The sequence below is a fragment of the Carassius gibelio genome, chromosome B7, assembly GCF_023724105.1.
Source record: "Carassius gibelio isolate Cgi1373 ecotype wild population from Czech Republic chromosome B7, carGib1.2-hapl.c, whole genome shotgun sequence".
NCBI lineage: Eukaryota > Metazoa > Chordata > Actinopteri > Cypriniformes > Cyprinidae > Carassius > Carassius gibelio.
In genome coordinates, this window is record NC_068402.1 from 11,626,620 (window position 1) to 11,648,638 (window position 22,019).

The 22,019-nt window shown below is 37.7% G+C and overlaps 1 protein-coding gene across 2 annotated transcripts in view; it reads left to right on the forward strand.

The window, feature by feature from the left end:
* Window positions 1-22,019, forward strand: part of si:ch73-211e3.1 (trithorax group protein osa) — a 60,727-nt gene that overhangs the window by 12,383 nt on the left and 26,325 nt on the right. The gene's annotated exons all lie outside the window — the stretch shown is intronic.

Here is a 22,019-nt window from a genome sequence, read left to right on the forward strand (position 1 = left end):
TAAATGATCATTTACAGCGTATAGCCTACTGTGTCTGTTCAGAAGTTTGGAGTCTTTATATATATTTGTGTATTTACACTGTCATTTAGCAGACGCTTTTATCCAATGTGACTTACAAATGAGGATAATAAAACCAACAAAAGAAGCAATAATATGCAAGTGCTATGACAAGTCTCAGTTAGCCCAATGCAATACGCACATCAAATTTTGTTGTTGTTGTTGTTACTTATATAATAAATAAAAAGAAAACAAGTAGAATAGAAAAAGAATAGACTGCATGTGTTAGAGGGTCAACATATATGAAAAGCGAAACCCTGCTTTCTAGATACTGGCATCTGCATTTAAAAACCAAATCGGATGACCACAAATTTGTGTCTATTCAAGGTAGCCAGACTGTGGCAAAATTACATAACCTTGTATATGATCAGGGTTGTTTTACATTGTGGAAAAGTCCCTTAATACACTCCATTTGGTAATTCCAGCTGAACGTCTTAAATATTTTCTGCTAATAGTATGTCTTCTAACAGTTTAATTGAGTTTCTGCCCTCAAGGCAGTGTGATTTGGGAACACAGCTCTAGCTTCCTCCTTCTCCATGTCTCGTTAGGTTAGGTCTTTAGATGTCTCTCACTCGCACTACTTTCTATTATAACAGCTGGGCCGGGCATTTCTGTGCTGCCACATCAGGACCTAATAAATGTGCCATACGCTCATTGATTTCCCAATGCATGTTTGTGCAGCTGCTGGTAATGACATCACTTTCTGAGTAGCCTACATGTGGTTGTGTAGGAGTCAATGAGTGAGACAGCTACATGTGTTGTTCTTCAGCAGGATGTAGATGCCATCTTTGGCCCTTCAACCACCCCAGCACACAGAAACAGTAGCACCGTCTCTCTGTCTCCGTTATACAACAAGACTGAATCCCACTCAAGCAATAGAGACACTTTTCTCCAGAAAGCTCCCTGTTCTCTGACCTACTGACACAACAAAATATTGGCAGCAGCGCTGTGGTGCAGTCGGTGTGTGTGTTTGTGCTGATACAAAGCATTTTAGTTTTTTCGTACATCCCCTTTAAAGAGTTGGTGGCTGCAAGAATACATTCCTCCTCTTTTTGTCTGTCAGAACTGCCCTCCTCCCTCTCTTTACCTCCTTCTTTTCCCCACTATGTTAAATTGTTGTGACACTGTAGCACTTGAGAGTCTGGTGTTAAAATATTCCTTCTTAATGACAAATGAACATGTGGATAGATTCCTCTCCCTGGCAGGTCATTAACATTTGACACATTGGAAGTGGCGCGGGCACAGTTCTCTCTGCATTGCAATAGGGTGATTGCGACGTTAAGCGCCTGGAGTATTAATGCATTTATTCATTCCATCAAATCCCTCTTCATACAGATTATCAGACCTCTCTTTAACCAAGAAGATGATTTTATTTTATCCCACAATTTTAACAACTGTGTGTGTGCGCTCACTCTCGAGAGGTCCTTATTTCTCTAGTCTTGCCTTATTGCTGTGATTTTTTTTATGTGTTTCAGGCTTTCAAACATGAATGTCAACCTATCTCTGCTGACACATAACAAGTGCGTAGATATCCATAAGAATTCCAACATATGGAAATAAGGGCAGAGTAGCTATGAGCTTGATCATAATACATTTTCCAGATATATCAGCCGATTGACTGCATTTTTATCAGCATTTTTATTAGCCACTGTGCTATATCAGTATCAGGATTTTTAATGAAAGAAACCCCTATTGATTGACCACAAATACTGACTAGTGTTTAACCAACATTTTGGCATTCTTATGTGTATTTGGTCATCTGAGATTGTTGGTATTGGCTTTGGCATTGGCATATGCAGATATTTTTTGTGAATTTTTAATGTTTTAGCATATGTGTACATCTAAATTACATTAGCCATTTATATTGGATTATATCAGCCATTTACCAATCAAATAAATCTTTATTCGTCAACTCATAATAGAAACCAATTTTTTGATACCTGTTTGACACAAGCATATTCTGCATGCTGCATGTTGAAAGCTCATTCTTTATTGCTGTTTTAATAAGCGTGGGCCCCACACTACATCTGGTGCAAGACATATGTACATCCTGGCTGGCTGGCTGGCTGCTGTAACGGAAAAAAGTATTTTGGCAGCTTTTATGAACAAATGTTACTTCAAGTAGACATATGTGGAATAATGTGAACACTTTACCTGCGTTGGTCCCTAACAGTGTTTGCACAATTAAACTAAACTTAAAAATACTTGAATGCTATTGCACTATATCATATTATCAAGTGCCGTATATTTTAAAGTTGGCCATTTGGGAAACGTTCATGCTTCAATGTTTAAGTGTTTTTTTACCTTAATGTAATGTTTATTCAAATCTCAATATAAAGACAGACATTTTCCGATCTCCATCATTTAGTCCACATAAACACATTCCTCCACAATCCACTTCAAGCTTGCATTCATTGTGCAGTCCAACATCTCAAAGTCCAATCAACAACTGATGGATAGAACCAAATATAACCTACTATGATTCTTTTTTTGATAATTCATTCCACTCATGGATGCATGTCTCAATATAGAACATATTTTACAAATTTTTCTTGCATTTCACAAAAAGAGATAGCATAAGGCCAGGGTAAAGGACTTTTCATGGCAAAAGTGATGTCACAAAAACTAACATCACACTGTGTGCTACATTTCACATGTCAAATACCTAACGCAAACTGAAAATTAAACTCAGACCTTCATCATAATATGATAATAAAGTGTTATTTTTTTCACGCAATCTAAAGTGACTATAGAAACAAGAATGTGTCATTTTGATAGTATAGGTGGACAGCAGTCAATAGTTTACTCTATTTTACTTCGTAGAATACTGTTTGGAGGACAAGGCAGAGGCAGTGCTCTACAAGAGAGATCAAAAGCCTATGTTTCGTTCAGGGACCTCCAATCAATAACCAGCTCTCCTCTTGCCCCCTCAAGGACGTTATCTCACACACAAACACGCATCCTTACACAGGGTTTAGGTCTGTATGGCGCCGTTTTACGAGTGCTGTAATTGCTGTGACGCGGTTAAGGGAGAGCTACTGAGGGAACCATTCATGAGATTTATTGAAAAGAGGGTCCACCAAAAGAGAATGACCACATTCAATCCAAAAGGAAGAGATAAAAGAAGGAGGGATGGAACATCAGATATATAAAGTGAGCAGTGGACTCTGTCCGTCTGGGCTGGCCGACATTGATCTGAGTGCTTTAGAGCAGACCGACCCAACTAATGCTGGTCCATTATTTAGCCTGCAGAGATAAAGAGACAGGAGGCTTCTGAGGTGGACGGCTAAGTGAGGAATGGAGGGATACACCTTAACCGCAAAGGACAACTGTCTACTCAAGTGTGTGTGTGGAATGAGAAAGAACAAGCTATGTGCAGCTGTCACTCTCTGTCCGGACTGTTATCCATTTAGAGACTCTTTCTGCTGTGGCTCATACTAGTCTCACACATACACACTATGGGTGCTTTCCAATGATTTCTGTTGCTTTACGAGTGAGCTGACAGTATTTTCTGTCACTACAACTAACCTGTACACAAACCTTTCTGCATAGTTTGTAAATGAAAACATAAGATATTTAGTATATTCCCCATGAATGAACCGTTAGCTGCTTCCTTCGATTCTTCTGGTTTTCACAATTTAGGCAAAACCTGACCCAAACACATATAGCCCGTCACTCTTTTAAAGCAGCTACACTTAAAGCCAATCATACTTGGAATCAGTTGATAATATGAAATGTTTTTCCTCGATACATAACAACTTGCAGAAAAAAATGAGCTTGTAGCGAAGTTAAGTTTCTCAACTCATTCAAGCCTTTTTTATCCTTAAGCCTAAAACATTGGATGAAATCAAAACAACATAATACTAGTATTCTATATTTCTGTTACTGGCATAAAGATATGCAATGCAATTCTGAATTTAGCTATACCCTGCATAATAGTGTGAAAACAGACGCTCCCAGCTATGCAAGATTGATTTCATGTGTTGTTGCTTTCCATGTCAGAGTGTAATTCATAGTATAAGTATGTGTTGCATTTTCAGTGTCGCCTGCGCTCGTGTAAACTGTCTGCTTGCACGGTCAAGTTTCCCTACTGTCATAGCAAAGAGAGTTTGTTGGGTAAGTTAGATCTTACAAAACATGATTAGATCAAGCTACCCCAAATAATAACACAATGGAACAGATATTCCCATCCAAGTGTGTATTTGTATGTTGCTTTTCACATACAGTGTTCAGATTTGTTTCACTACAGAACTGGGAGAAGTCGGGGGTTTTTGTTCTTCTCTCTCAATATCAGGTTTAAAAATGTCACACCCACCTCATCAACAAAAACCGAGAAGGAGAAAGAAACTGAGTGCGAGAGATCAAGGTAATCTGAGTCCCTCTGTGGCTCTTTCTGAACAGCCGTCTTTATCAAGGCAGATCCGTTCTTGTCTGTGAGCAATATCAAACAGAGATTGGAGACACACACGCACCAGCTCCAAGTCTGCATAATCAGGAAAGAAGGGGTGAAAGGGGGAGAGGTTAGGAGAGGGAAAAAATGGAGGAAAAGTGTGTGTTCAGAGATAGAGAAAAAGAACGAGAGAGAGGGAGGCCTTGAAGTCACATTCTTGTATTGGATAAGGAGAGACCCCATGGATTGGATCAAGGTCGGAGTGTTCATTTAAAACTGCCTCACTGACAGCAGCAGCCCTCAACATGAATATTAATACTGCTTTAACAACCAGCACAGGATGGCTGAGACCAGCAAGACAGCCAGTGATTCTGTGTGTGTGTGTGTGTGTGTGTGTTCCAGCGCTAACTCAGGCAATTTGCACTGCTTTTATTCCCTCTGCTCTCTCTTTGGCTGGACTAGGATTTTGTGAACCTTGGGTGCAGAATTCCTGCTCCTAGTTTTCTTTTTCTTTTTCTCATTCACTCACACACACAAACATCCACTCTATTTGGTAGTTTTCATTTGTTTATTCATACATATGTGGGTGAGTTTTGCAGGGTTTTTTTTTTCTTCGTCTTTTGAAAAGCATCCTCTTGGACTAAAAAATAAACCTATTTGACTAATAAGCTTGCTTGGTTGCAGCAGTTTAACAGAATATTTCCTTCCTCAGATCACAAGAGAGGGGAAAAAATCATAGTTTGCTCACCCCCATAAACTTTTTTTTTTTTTTTCAACAAATTAAGATACTTTGCAGAAACTCATGCTTCAATACGGTTAAAGTAATTAGGAACAAAAGCTGTCGACATGTGTACATATTTTTATTTTATTATTTTATTTAATTTTATTTTATGGAATCCTGGCTCCTTTGGTAACTTTTAACACACTTTTATATATTTTAGATATTATCAGATATATACATATATAAGAACATCAAAATACCCCAAAAAGCCGGTAAAACGTAATAACATGAGTCTATAATCTATATTATGTCTGTGATTAAAGTCTATATGATTTCAGTCTGCATCATGCTCAAAGATGCTATATGATTTAATAGAAATGGAAAATGTTTTTTTTTTAGTTTGACAGCAACAGTCTCTATTCACTTTAATTGTACTAACTAGGGCAGAGTTAACATTCTTCAAAACATCTCCTTTCATAAGGAAAATATATAATTATGGGTTTGGAAGTACATTTGGGTGAATAAATGATATGATGAACTTTAATTTTAAGTTGAACTATCCCTATATGTGGTTTCGTTTACATGAACAAAATAATTTTTCTTCAAGAAGGAAGGGATATATATAATACGTGTATGTACTTTTGTTACTAAACCTCACATCTACCTTTTCTTTCTCTCTCTGTCTTTCTCTCACTCGTTGTTCCAGTTGTCCTTTGTTTGACTCTGAGTGTGTGTGTGTGTGTGTGTGTGTGTCCGTTGGGAGATCCCCTTAGTAATGGTCTAAGGGCAGCCAGTACAACAGACACAAGCACTTCCTCTTTTTTTTCCTCCATCCTTCACTACTTCCCTTCATTTATCATTTCACTATCTGTTCATCTGCTCCTCTCTTTACATTCTATCCTCACAGTCTAAAGCTCTCTCGTGGACACTTTTTAAAGGCACTTGCACGCAGTGTGTTTTCATCTTCGGATGTGGTTTCTTAGGTTAATGTTTGCAGGAATAAAGATTTATGATGTTTAGCGAGCCTATGTGTGTGTGTGTGAGCGCTAATGCGTTTTATGATTGTCTGTATAACCATCCTGTTGATTTATGTGTGTGTGTTTATGAGTTATGAGCACAAACGTGTGTGTGTGGCAGACAGCAGGTTGTGTTAATGTCACAGTGAGGTGAAGCTCATTAGTGTTATTTTCCTCACATTCAGAAGACTGGCCATGCACGGGTAATTAGAGAGTTTGTGTGTATTTCGTGTTCAGACCATCATAGCTGCTCCAGCGGTCAATAATATAGACATTGTAATTAAGTAATCTTTATAATTAAACAGCCTTGGTTTTTGTTTCTTTTGAGGAAATATCCTTTAATTGTAGTCAATATTTTTTCATGACATATTTGTTATTTTTTGTATTTTGGGCAATTTTACTCTGTGACTGTTTAACTGACAAATTATTTGAATTGCACTCTATTGTTGATATATTACAGTTTTTTTCCTTTTTTTAACAGCTTAATTATCATCTTAATGTTCATTTTTGTTTCATTTTTTCATCATTGACTAATGTTTTTTTCCGTCTGTAACTTTAATTGGCAAGATTAACACCGAACAGCCTTCAGCATGTAAAATCCATTATTTCTTTGTGTGTATATGTTGGATCTGCATTTCCTTTTGAAATCCTTTGTGTAGATTGGTGGAATATGCCTGTACGTCTTTGTCTTTCCTGGCAGGGAAGTGTGTGTGTGTGTGTGTGTGTGTGTGTGTGTGTGTGTGTGTGTGTGTGTGTGTGTGTGTGTGTGTGTGTGTGTGTGTGTGTGTGTGTGTGTGTTTGAGCCCCAGGGCTCTTCTGTGCTTGAGCTGGGCCTAGTGCCACTAAACCCAGCCTAAGCTGACCTATTTCCAAAGCGCCACACATACATATGTGCACATGGTTGCCACTTCTCATCTCTCCTGCCTGTCGGAAACAATCAGTCAAGCACACACACATACATTCCCACACACTGGCAGTGCTACTGCATGCCTCTGATCAGGACATGTGTGTTTGTTTAGTGGGTGTGTTCTCTTTGTATGTGCTCATGTATCTGTTAATGTAAATCCAGGTTCCTGTAAGAGAAATTGAGCGGCCGCATGTGTCTCCCAGTGAAAGTGCCCCCTGAGCTATGTTTTCACCCATACACCTGCTTTCCCAACACTCCTGAGAAGTGTAAATCTTTTAAAAGTCTGTCAGATGTAGGTGAATGTGTATCTGGGGTAAATATACCTGCAGATATTGGCTATGTTGGCCCGATATCGATTTTTTTTTCTCTGCCTGTTTAAAAAATTTAGACTACTTTTTCTATCATCTAGCAAATTTACCCCTTTAAGAGCGCTTTTTTTTTTTACTTGTAGCATGCTAGCTTTTTAGTGCATTTTAATTCTCTTTTCTTTTTATGAAAATGTATAGCTTTATACTAAACTAACTAAAGTTTATAGTATTAAAAGTAGTTATCAAACTCCAATATCAGTGCATCCCTACTGTAGTTATTTAGAGAAAAAAATCATAATTGCATGAAAAAAAAGTCACAGCTACAACAGGCAAAGTTGCAATTATGAGAAATCATAATTGCCTATACGAGAAGTTTTAAATTATAATAAAGTGAGATTTTCATCCAATTGTTTTTCCAGTTATTACGAGAAGACAGTTTGTAGTTATAATATAGAAATATAGAAATAAAGTCGGAATTGTGACAGTTGTAATTATGAGTTTTTTTTTTTTTATCCAATTGCAAATTTATTTCTAATAATTATGAAAAATGTCATGTATTGGATATTTATTGGCCATTATTTAATTGTTTCTGCCTATTTTGCCACCACCTAACTCTTATAAAAGGTAGTGTGATAAATTATGGCAAAAAAATCTTATATGTCTATAAGAGAGCGTGTTTCAATTGTAGCATACAAACTTTGTTTAAAAAAGTGCAGCTCTGCTGTAGTTATATTGATTGTAGGTTTGTAAGATATACAGTATTTGATTATAGCCATATCAAACCATGTGGTGTTTGTCAGTTTCAATAAGTCTCTCTCAAATATAAACTAAGGCTGACTAAGAAGGCTTAAATTGGAAGCTATGAGCTTGTGACATCATGAATGACGAGAATTCAGTGAAGGTCGGAACAGACGGGAACACTGTGTGTGTGTGTACATTTGACAGTCTCTGTAAGTGAGGTCAGGACAGTGTGCCTGCTATTAAAGCGACATTTCTCTCTCACTCTCTCACTTTCTCATTCTCTTTATATACACATAGAAACATATGCATAGAACAGCATAATCCATCGCAAACAGACTCCAGGGACTAATGGCAAAGAGGTAATGAAGTCTGCTGATAGTCCTGGCACAGTTGACGCACAAGCAAGATGGTTTGCGTCAGTGGACTACAGATCCAAACCGGTCACCGAGTAACCGCAGATTACTTCTGTTTAACTACTGACAAATCTTATCATAGATGAAATATACCAAAACAGTGTTTCTGCATGTCCGTTTTCTGCACTTGTTCTGGAATTCAGTTGCTTTTTGGAGAAGTTAATTTAGTTAAATATTTAGGTGATAATTGTGAGAATTTATGAGAAATTAAGCCTTACTTGCAAGGTGTGAAGTTGCCATTAAAAGGAGCCAAGCAACAGTTATTTAAGTAATTTAGCAATAATGAGGAACATAGTCGCAATAAAGAGAAATAATGGCACAATTGCAAGAAATAAAGTTGCAAATAATAAACAAAATCGTAACTGTGAAAAAATAAGTTGCGATTGTAACATGAAGTTGCAAGTACGAGAAAGTCTCGATTGCAAAAAATAAAGTGAGTTTATTTCATGCAATTGCAAATTTTCTTTTCAAATTTTTTTTCAAAATGTTCTTTTCAAATTTCAAAATTTCTTGGCATTATAAAAAATAAACTCACAATTGAGAGATATACATTTGCAATTAACTTTTAAAATTGTATTGTTTTTATTACTCTTAGGTGGAACCAAGCTTAGTTGCTATAGGGCTACACTCCCAAAAACTGAAAACGATAAGAATAGGGGTTGCAGAAGGGATCAATAAGCAGAGGAAGAGCTTGGGATGATGGAAAGAAACAAAGAGAGGAATGAGAAAGGAGTGCAGCTGCGTCTCGGTGGTCGTAGAGCTGCAGGTGGGACTTCATCAAACAAAAGACACTCAGTCTCAGCGTCTCTGTCTTTTTCGCTCACCCCTGCCTTTTCGCTTCTTGGCAATATCGCCGTCCGTTTTCCAGCCATGCAGCAAATGAGTTTGTGCTCAAGCTTGTCTGAGAGAGAGATAGAGAAAGTCTTTTTACCCTTATTTCAATGTGGTCTTTTGATCATGGCGTGACACTGGCTTCAACCGCACGGGAGATTAAGCCAGATGTACACCTGTTCTGGACACACACACACACACACACACACAGTGACAAATACAGGCTACTGTAATTGGCTCAGTGCAGGTTAGTTCAGGTTAGTGTGTTTATGCAACATTAGAGAGGAGTGTCTGCATTGTTCTACCTAGATGCCGTTAGCCACTAAACACGGGACACTTTCATAACACATCTGATACTTCTCTTCCTGTCCCAGATCACACAGACGGTAGTAATGCAGATTAGCAGCTTGACACCCGATGGGTGAACACAGTATGATAGCAGATCAAAAGACAGGTGAATGGTAGATTTTTAGCAATGAAAACGGAAATAGTATTGAAGTGATTATGTAATCACTTGTCTCGCTCTCTTTTTCTCCTCTTTATTTCTTCTTTTATTATCCCCCCCCCCCGAAGGGGACTCTTGTGTGGGTTAAAGAGTAAATATGCATCTGTTTTCAGTGTCTGTATGTGCTTACGTGCTAATGTTTGTGCATGTGTGCACTTTTGTTTGCACTTTGTTGGCTGTGAATGATATAATACACACACACGCAACCACCCTGCCCTATAGTGTTTCAGGGGCATGAATGAGGTCTTTATGAAAGGGAGTTTCCTCCGGTCAAGACGATCCGCCCTGCTAATATCCTGACGTCTGGAATAAACAGACACTCACTTTTCCCCATTCTTCCCATAGGTGTGAAAATAATGGCTCAATGACAAATAAGAGCATCCAAGAAAAGTAGAAGAAAAGTATTTCAACTATTTCTCTTCAGTGATATTTTTTTTTCTTTATACCCACCCAAAATAAAGTGAGTTTTGCTTCAATTTTCCTTTAATTTTAGTTGAAAAAGTAGAAATTGAAAACATGTTCAACGTGCAAGAGGTGTGTTTAAGTTATTTTATGAATTGCATTTTAGTGTTATTTTAATAAATTAATAGATCTTGTCCGAAAAATGTCATAAGACATTAACATATTATGTCACGAAATGCTGACCACCATAAAACAATGATATATATCATACCGTATATTCCGGACTATAAGTCACACTTTTTTTCATAGTTTGGCTGGTCCTGCGACTTATAGTCAGGTGCGACTTATTTATCAAAATTAATTTGACATGAACCAAGAGAAAACATTACCATTACCCTCTCGCGGCTGTAGTTGGTAATGTTTTCTCTTGGTTCTAAATAAATGCGACTTATAGTCCAGTGCGACTTATATATGTTTTTTTCCTCACCATGACGTATTTTTGGACTGATGCGACTTATACTCAGGTGCGACTTATAGTCCGAAAAATACGGTATTTATTGAATGGTATCTGGTCAAAAAAATAAATAAAAACACGTGGTAATACAATGATACGCTTGAGTACTTTTCAAAAAGGATTGTGGCTGAAGAGAATTGAATTTCTAAGGCTGAGAGCTGGTGGACAGTTGACGGATTATGAAAATGGATCCGAAAGTGCAATATGAACTGATATATGAGACATAAAAGATAATAACAGGTCTATCCATTTGAACGAGTGTGAAGAAAACGAGAAAGAGACATGCATTTGTGTCCTTATCTGCACAGGTTTGAAGATAGTGGGCAGTCCTGCAGGGATCCTCTAGACTGTAGAGTTGAGCGGTGGTCTGCTCTCCATGGGGGAAGGGCCCTTACAAAGCCATTTATTTTATTACTCTTCCATTCAGCCCTCAGAGGCTCTGTAATCTGCCATTAAACCATTACTGCAGGAAGAGAGAGAGGGAGAGGGAGGGATAGGGATAGAGGGATAGAGACAGAGGTAGGGGTGGCCAGTCACATTCATGGGGCCTTCCCTGAGGGCTGGGCTTACAGTAAAGCAGCTGGGCATAGACACACATACACACACTCACTAAAAACGCTCTGTTGTGTGCCTGAATACACGTACTACCATTTGTGAATGAGATTATTTGGTGTAGTGGCTCATTATGGAGTTCGAAAGGTCATGACCTTTAATTTATGACATTTTTACTGTTTGGTTACGCATGCGTTTCTGTGTTCACATATTTGCTGAATAAGGATAACAACACAGTACCATATTTTTTTCATCTTGTTTCACACACACTGCCATTTAAAAGTTTTGGGTCCACGAGTCACTGTCAAATAAAAAGCAAATAGCAAAGAAGGAAAGTCTTTGTCCATGTCTGTTTTTTGTTTTTTTTTAAGGTTATTATTTCTTATGCTTACTCCTTAAAGTTTTTTCATAAACGTCTTAAAGGCACAATAGCCAAAAAAAAAAAAAAAAGGTTAATTAAACCTTGAATATTATTCTAAGTAGACCTCAGGAAAAAACTTAAAATGATGAAAATTGGGAAACTATGAAAGTATGGCTTTGGTTACCTGCTGAATATAAATGGTAGGTTGCTTATTATTTTGGAAGAGTGTGTTCCTTTTTTCTCAAGCAGGATCAGCAGTTTCCCCTCCCTTTCCATCCTCTGTATCTCTCTCTCTCTTTCTGCTTTCAGATTGTCTGTCATTCTTCATTCAGCCTTGTATTCATTTTGATTCTGCTCTAGCAGCTGACAAGTGTGAAATGAATACAGTATCTGTTCACTCCCTCTGTTCCTCCCTCTCTCTCTCTCTCTCTCTCTCTCACACACACACACACGCTCTCCGCCTCTCTCTCCTTTGTGTGTTTTGGAGACTAGATTCTGAAGATTTGGCGAGTTGATTCTCTCTAAGCCTTTTCTTATCTGAGGAAGACATACAAAACTGAGTATCTTCTTTAAGTCTATTTGCTCTTTCTCTCCTGCTCAAGGGGATAACTATAGAGGCAGTGAGAGAGGGGATTGGTGGAGATTTTTGGATTACAGTGTTTCGAGGTCAAAATGTCAGAGGGTTAACACTGGTACACAGCCTTTTAGTAGAGTGAAAAAGTGAGGAAAAATTGATATTTTTATTTTAAGTATTGATCCCTTCATATTTACTGCACATATAAGTTGTGTGCCGGTGGCGAATGGAATTGAGCTGATTACAGAAACACAGTCTGTGTCTTGCCGCCCACAATTACTGTATATGTCAAAACACAGACCCGCTCAGAATTGCTGCTGAATCTCCTGCGCTAAACTTTGCAGTAGTGTGAATCTTATGAGTCGATTCATTTTAGTGAATCGAAAACATAGCGCTTCACCAGAGTAGACAAATTCCAGAAATGAGCTGGATCTTTTAATAAATAGTTCAAAAAGATTAATTATGAGTATAAATTCATACTGACACAGACACTTTCATTCAAAGTGACTTAAATTGCATCCAGTTCAAGCATCCTTGGAAATCGAACCCATGACCTTGGCATGTTAGTGCATTAGGTCTACTGTTTTAGTTAAAGGAATAGAATGAGTCTGAAATGCTGGAATAGCATTAACAGAACACAAATGAACATTATAACTAAAATATAACTACCTAAATAAACAATTGGATCAAACTGAATCTAAATCTAAATGGCGAAATTAGATTCCCCAATTAACAAAGCTTTTGGGTTATCGGTTGCACTTTATTTTACAGTAGGTGTACCTACATGTACTTATAGTGTACTTGCAGTGTATTTATCCAAGAAAGTTCTGGTAATACAAGGCAATCGGGGTAGGTTTAGGTTTAGGGGTAGGTTCAGGGTTAGTACCTAGTTATTACATACTTATTACATACTTATTGTAATTACTATTATAAGTACATAGTATGAACATGAGGAACAGGACTGTAAAATAAAGTTCTACCGGGTTATCTAAACTAATAATAACATCTATAGTACATGTTTGCCGCTGTGTTAGATCTCATCTTCATGCGTGGTCAATGTCAAACTTCTCAGTCTCAGGAAAAAGACAAGTATCTGAGTTGTGTGTGTGTGTGTGTGTGTGTGTGTGTGTGTGTGAGAGAGAGAGAGCTTGTGCCTCGTTGCTTTGACACAGCTGGAGTGTCCAGTGAGACTAGCAAAGCTGCTAAATTAGCCCTACCCTGCAGCTGCTTTTATATATAGTCACACGCAAACGCACACACTCTATCTCTCTTGTTTTATTAATAAAAGTGCTCGGATGGACGTTAAAACAGTCTGAGAAAGACAACTGGGATCACTGTGTGTCTGGTCAGGATGACTAACAAATGCAGTAAAAAAATCACTGAATGAACACTTCCTATCTGTGCGAACACAGATGTGCCTACACGCACGCATATCCAAACAAAGACGGGCTGTCTTGCATTTCTTTTCTCTCCGTTTCCTTTTGTCTTTGTCCTGCGTTTATCTTTCGCTATGAAAAGGCTGTGCATCTGTCTCTCTCCTCTCACTCGCTCGCTCGCTCCTCACAAGTTCATTGGCATTCACTGAACACAGCACAGAGCGCTCAGACCTTCCGGCACTCTGCGCTCAGAGACTGTTTGTGTGTGTGTTCCTCGCTCTAGCTCCGTGATTAGGATTGTTATTCTGTATCAATAAGTGAATTAAATCACAGTCACGCTTTTCTTAGAGAAAAATAACAGATGGAACCGCTTGATTTGGTGTCAATGCGTTTGAACTGGAAAATGTTTGCGCTTTAATGACTATTTTTGTCTTGTTTTTCAGTGAAACATCTTTTTACATAATAAACAAGATTATTTACCTAATAACCGAAGCCGTGCAAGATATTAAGACTTTTTAGATATTGCATTACATGAGCATTGTTCCAGTTGTTTGTCACTTGTTTGTGCTTTTAAAAAGTTGTTTTAAGCCTTAATATTTTAAAAAATAAATAGATGAAAAGATGATTTTATCTTCTAAAATTATTACTTTATATGTCAGAGATTTCATGCATTTATTTATTTATTTATTTATTTATTTATTTGCAGGTTATTCTGCAGGTTTTGGTAATGTTATGCAGTCTTTTCTTTTTTTTTTACTATTTTTTTGTTGTTGTTGTTGTTGTTTTATTTATTTATTTCTATCACCTCTCATGCAATGTCACTTATCAGGCGAATTAATCTTGTCTGTAATATTTAGTTATTTTTACTGGAAATCGTGACAAAGATGTGCATTTAAAAACGGTGTGTGGTGAAAGTGAGCGGAAAGTGCGTTTAGGTTATTCCCTCGGTCTGATCTCTCTGTTACTTGTTGCTCGTCATTTACTGAAATCAAAACCGGAAAAACATCCTAAATCGCAGTCGCACAAACAAAGATTGACACATCGTGTGAGAGTGACTATCAAGAAAGGAAAGAAAAACAAGCAATGACTCAGAATAAGAGTGCCCCAGTTATCTAAATCTTACTTCTCTCTTCCTCCTGATGAGAATTCAAGGACTTCCTCTCTCAAATGAGCTTGTACGATATGTGTCGCCCTACTGCTGCTGCATGCTCATTGTAATATGTAGACTCTGACTTTCCAACCAGTGAGAAGAGTAAACGACAAATGAACCCAATGCGCGGAGTGTGATTTGGTCATCCGTTCAGTATGACCTGTAGGCAGACCGTAGTCTTTCTTAACTAATCAATATCAAGGTTGTAGGATTGTATTATTTTAAGGTGATATAGTGTGAGAGGGGTGAAAACGTCTTTATTTGGGCCGATTAGTTCACTTGTTAGACATTGTTTTGGATGTGATCCACATGGTTGACAGATTAAAAAATAATGACTGTTTGTCTTTCTTTGTTTTAGCTGTGATTTGCTCTTTATCTCTGTGTCTCTGGCTCTTGCTCTCTGGGGTGCTGGAGAAGGGCTCACTCCTCGCTCTCCTAATCCTCTTTATCCTCTCTGAAACCTACCCCACCTGTCGTTACACATCTGGACACACACACACACACACATTATCTGTGTTAAGTTAACACAGTCATACATACTTAAAATACATTAAAGTGTCAAGTTTATAATAGATGTTATTTGTACAGATATACACACTGCACTTATAAATGATGTATGAACAAAGCTGTTTGTACAGAACATGGTTTGTTATGCATCCAGGCTGTCCTGTTTATACGTATAGATTCTACACTGTCATATATAGCTAAGATTTAAAGATATTATGTATATAGTTGGCATATGGCAGTGGGAATTGGGATTCCAAATGGGCAACAAATACATGAAATGTATGAGATAATTATCGTAATATGGTGTAATTCTCAATCAAATGGTGAGACAGTTGCTAAATCAGTCCCACTTTAGTGTTTAGATTATATTCAAGATAAATGACGGCGCAGAAATTGTAATCAGTTCATCTCCTTATTCAATTATCCTCACAAGTATTGCTCCCTAATTAAGATTTGAACAGCAAGTATGGGTTTCTGTGTGTTATGTGGATGCTGGTGGATTTAAGACTGAAGATCTGGGCTAGTTTTCTGTCAGTTTCAGGTTGCAGAATTATTGGGTACCATCACTAATTTGCCCTTGAGCGAGGAACTTAACCCTAGGCTGCTCCGAAGGGAAGAATCCCTGCAGTAAATGTGCTGTTAGTCACTTTAGGTAGGAACATTTCTGCCTAAATGACAATGGTAAGATGTGATTTCAAGGTGTTTCCCCTTAAGAAATGTACTTTGACAATGAAGAGTTCATATACACTCATGCTTTACTGCAAATTTAGTAGTCGGACTACCGTTCAAAAGTTTGGGGTCTGTAAGATATTTTTTTAAAAACTTTTATTCAGCAAGAAAGCATAAAGACATTTATGATGTTACTAAGTATTTATATTTCAAATAAATGCTGTTCTATGGACCTTACTGTTAATCAAAGAGTTCTAAAAACAATGTAACAATGTTATCAAAAAGTATGGAAAAAATAGCTGCTGAAAATTCAGCTTTCACAAGAATAAATGACTAAATATATAAAAATAGAAAACAGTTCTTTTGATTTTCAGCATTACTGTTTTTACTGTAATTTTGATTTAATAAATACAGTTTTGGTGAACATAAAATGTCCTTAAAATCTTTCAAAATGGCATTGACCCCAGACTTTTGAATGGTACTGTATATATTTCAATAAGTACAACACAGTTATTGTCCTTCTACATTTCTATAGAATATATGATGTTTCAACACAGGATAGTTTGATAATTGAAATACAAAAACAGGTGCAATACACAAATAGCTGAGATATCCTTATCCCCGATATAGAACAAAAAATATCATCTACATTGAAAAAGTTTGCCTCTGTTTAAGAGTAAAAAAAATCAGTATGATCCTATTAACCTCCACTTATTAGCAGAGAGTTGCGAGAATAGTTCAGTTTCTCTTTATTTAGATGAATTACTAATCAAGCCATAATATATTCCCATCTTCATGTGGACTGCTTTTCTTTATCTGTTGTTGCTGACTAGTTTTATTAATTAGTAGATGATCGTATATCTGCTACTTTATAGCAGTAGACTATATGGCCTTGCAACACCATTATCAAAAGTTTTGATCAAGCACACACCTTGACTGCACCGTAAGTCACTTTATACAAAAGCATCCGTTTATGAATAAAACTTTTTACACTACTCTTCACTTGACACACTATCATTAATAAATACAGTTACAAAAATATCTAGTAATATATTTTCTTAGTTACCATTTATGTAACTAGATGGGGCATGTCTGAACAAATGCTTATCTGCAAGGTCATCGTGTTTGTGAGATAAGCGTTTGTGCTCATGCCGCAAAAGAGAGTTTGAGGCCGAAAGCATCACCAGAGCCGAGCAGAAGACACTAACACACACATACTCACGGCGCAAGCTCACACTAAAGCAGTGGCGCATGGCTGCCGGGCTATTCTTTGTTTATTAGCATATCTAGATGACAGTGGCATCGCAGAGGCAGCGGTAATTAAGGGCATGACAATGGAAACAGTAATGATGATTGGCATACCATTACATGCCACAGGGAAGGAGGGAGGGAGAGAGGAAAAGAGTGCAGTGGGAAAAGAGATAAATGAAGAAAGCTTGCTCTTTTAATCTCAGCAGGGCTACTACCTCAGTGTGCATGCGGGTTTGTGCGTGGGTGTGCACGTGTGTGTTTGCTCTCTTGTTCGCCTGTGTGTAAATATGCACCAGCTCGTTTACTTTCGCTGGGAAGTCGCTTGTTTTCCTTTCCCCTCCCTGTCACACAAGCACACAGATTTTTTTGAGATGGCTTATTTAGAAAGGAGGGGTTTTCTTTTCACCTCTCCTAGCTTTTACTGCTTTAAAACACTCTATCCTCCGAGTGTCTCATCATATTTCTGGTCTAAAGTCTACTTTTGCTCCATCAGTATTTGTGAATTTTACATTTCTGCTTTTATGGATTTTTTTTTCGCTTAAAGGAATAGTTTGTGCCGAATGAAAATTCAATCATTAAGTACTGAGATGCTAGTTGTATAATTTACCTTAATGTTGTCCTAAACCTGTATGACTTTCTTTTTCTGTGTGACTCAAACTGATTGTTTGAGGAATATCCTCATCCCTCTTTTCCACACTGTTATCTAAACGTTTGGGGTCAGTAGATTCGAGAATTCAGCAGCTGGTTATATGCAGCACTGAACGTTTTAATCACACTGGTGTGATTGTATAAAATAGAAAAATATTATTCGGCTATTTTTATTTATTTATTTATTTTATTTTTTGAATCTGCATTCAAAATCCACCTCAGTTTGAATAAGCATGACACATCTGGTTTCACACACAAAGTTATCGTACGTATGATATTAGGATTGAAATATAGCACAAAAGTTGTACTGGCTATTTTTATGTTGCTTCTTTGACCTTTCAGAACCTGGCAGCCCCAATCCTCATTAACTTTCATTATTTTGAAAAGAGATTGGCCAAGATGTAAATCAAAAATCCACCTTTTGTGTTCCACAGAGGAAAGAAAGTTGACTAAACAATGACATTTTGGGGTTTAATTGTCCCACAGGGATCAGTAAAGCACTTCTATCTCAGCACCTCTTTGAGAGTGTTTGTCTTTGTGAGTGTATGCGAGGTTGGCCATGTGTTTTCCGGCACACACACACATGCATTAAAAACATTAGGCGTGTTTATGTTGGTCTATGAGACGAAACTCTGTTTATATGCGCAAAAAGTGTCTCCAGACCCCTCCCATTCTGTTTCTCTTGGCACAGACCCTTCCTCTGCCCTACTCTGTATCTCTATCTTTCTTTCTCTTGCACACGCACTCCTCATCCTGTTTCTGTGTTCTCTAACAAGAGGGACTGTCCTTAATTACCCTCTTTGTGCAGTGAAACACAAGTAGAAGTAGCTTTCTTCAAAATCTTCCTCTTAATCATTGCTCAGATAACCTTCTGCTCTCCACAAGCCAAAAGTGAGTACACTTTGGCTCTTCTGAACTGAGTTAAATTTATTTTTTCGAATTAATCACTGCACATTCATTAATAATGGTACTGTGAACGTTACTTAAATTATTTAGAACTCTGGTAGTCTGTGAAATCCGGTTTAGTTGATTAATGGTGGTGGTTGGTGGTTAAACTGACTTTTTATGAATAGTCATTTTGCCAGTCATTTGAATTACTGAATGAGTCATTTAAGATAATAACGTGTCAAAGATTCCATAACTTTGTCTTGGCATCTGTGAAGAGTCCAAAAGCTTCTGAATCATTGATTCGTTTCAGATGACTGCACAGACAGGGACACAGTGGTTGAATAATCAGCCGTTGCAGAGGTGGATCGATAGCAGCCGTCATGGAAAGCTGACTGTGTGGACATGACAGCCAGGTCCAGACGCAAGGGGAATGAAGGATGAAGAAACAAATATAATAGCCTAGAAAGAACGCTACGCAGACCTGTTATTTACAATAGACAACAAATGATTTGAAAACACCAGGATATTAAGTAGTTAAACCAGGAACCAGAGTTTAAGAACATGAGTAAATTCAGTACTAAATGCATTTTAATCTGGAGAGATAATTTACTAATTGTAATCCGTTACTGATTCCAGTTAGGGTTAGTTTGTAATCCATTACATTACACACTTTTGTTCTATAATCAGATTACTTTTTGATTACTTTTAGCCTAATTTAACTTGTTTATCACATTTATTTAAATAGGAAAATCTTGTACCATGTTAATATTAAAATACAAAGAGAAAGGAGATATATTCTATGGTTATTAACAACATGAAGTGCATTAATCCAACTACACAGAGTTCTTTATTATTGATTCACTACATAACGAATTACTCTAATGAGCTGATTCTTTTTAGTGAAACTGAATTCAATATTTTAAATTGGGCTATGCTGGTCACACTGTTGGGTCTGTGGTGATGCTGCTGTGCCACTGAATAAGTAATGCAGTAAACTCTTTGAGAATGTTTTAGTTCAGTATGCATTACAGGTGCTAGTGCCGCTAATGGAACTGAATGTCATTCATGCATGCAATGTCAGTCATGGTTTTGACATGGTATGCAGTCTAATAAACGTACTAGTGTGCATTTTTTGTAGTTTTTGCTGGTTTTTATTGATTAAGGTAGTATTTTATTGATAATTCTTAGTTTTGGTGATGGTGGCTGTAGTATTTTTACTAGGCATTGTTCTAATTGACAATTTGGTCTCTGGTACCATTTGATGCTTTTTTATTTTAATCTCAATACCAACCAAATCCACAAAAATGAAATGTAGCATTACACTCGGACTGCACTAATTTACTAATCCCCTCTCATCACGGTACCATTCTGTTTGTTTAGCATCCTGCATTTGTGTGTGTGTACAGTGCAGCTTTAATGAGAATCAGAACAATGCAATCAGATGTATGCCTTACCAGCCATAATTATGAGGAATATGCACAGCAGTGTGGATGATAGGTCTGCTCTCTCTCTCTCTCTCTCTCTTGCCAGCGCTCTGTGCTGACAGATGGTTGTGTCAGTCATAATGGGACAAATCTGATCGCTACCGAATGAAAGGCATCCCTCTAGCAGAGAGAGAGAGAGAGAGAGAGAGTCAATGTGTCTGTATTGATGTGTTTACTCAGGGTGAAATTGGCATCCATTAGAGAGAGAATTGTGTTTGTGTGTGTGTGTGTGTGTGTGTCAGTGAGAATACAGGCTCTAAAATGAAGGCTGCGTTAATTCATATTCTTTTACATGTGCACAGACACTCTTCCTTTTTGTCACATGTTCACACTGTCTCTTTTTCATACACAAGACACACACACACATGCACGGCAGGGTGGACTGCGCAGACAGCTTGGCGATGCCGGGGAAGGTGTGTCTCCAGAGTTCCATTGTTCTAGTCAGAGAGGAATCTATGTGGAAAACCTCCTAGATGAAAAGGGGGTGGGGAATGGAGGAATGAAGGAAGAGAGAGGAGGAAAGTGTGCTTTTGTAGGAAGTGGACTAGCAGTGTCCACAAACCAGCTTCTTGGGAAGGGGGTGTGAGTTGTAGTGTTTATATATTCCTGTATCGTATCTAGGCGGATGCAATGTAGGGAGCTGTCAAAACTGTTTTTCTATATGATATGTACAATATTTTGTAATTGTTTTCCCAATGGCTTTTACAAGTCTGAAAAAGAGCTTAAAAATTGACAATGTTGTCAGGATCCTCATGAAATAGAGAGAATGCAGAAGAGACAAGAATGAAAAAATACTGCACATTTTTCTGCAGCTGGAATGTTACAGTAAATTATTCATCCCGTCAAGAATCCATTTCTTGGAGGTCTCTCTTCATTCGTCCCTCTATCTCTGTCTTTCTCAATTTTTCTATAAGGTTAAAAGTGCCATGGAACACACAGGATTTCTAGCTGCACTGGGACTAAAATCCACCAAGATGCTGTCTTTCTAGTTATATCCTCTCTCTTTCTCTCTGTCTCTCTTTTTTACTCTCTCTGTCTTCTTGTACCTCTCTTTTGGGAGTCCACTAGTCTCTTAAACAATAAAAAAGGCTAAAAATCTGTTGCTCTCATGAATTGAAACTGCTAATACATGATTTTTCTGGTCTATTTTGTAAGACTAGAATGAAAACGTATTATTTTATTTTACTAGAACTCTGTTTTAAGTTTCATTCAGTGATTTGCTTTGATAATAGGTGTCCCTTGGAGGCCACACATCTTAAAAATGCCCAGACTCTGTCTTTTATATAATGTGATTGGCAAGTTTGCAAACATCTTCATTCTGAATGTGAATGAGGTGCTTTTGATTGGCGGCTCTTTAGTCTTAATCTGCTAAGAGGGCTCTCGAGAGGGCTAGAATTGGGGAGGATGGGGTAAGAGAGAAGGTGTTCAGGGTGCTGACCCACGCACTAATGGAAACGGTCTGCTGAATGATCCCACTTTTGGCACCATTGGACGACAGCTGGGCCCTTAGAAGACTCAGACCCAAAAAAAGCCAGTTTTGGAAACAGGCATTCACACTGGTAGTGTTTGAAAGATGGAGCCTTGAGATCCCTACAGACCATTTGTGGGCAGTAACAGACCAGTCAGCTTGTAGTAAAATTCAATTTGTTGCCAAAAAACTAAATACATACTTGAGAAATGTGAATGAATGTCAAGATTTGGACTCTTAGTAAATGTTCTCGCATAACATTAAACAATTCTGGTCATATTTTTTT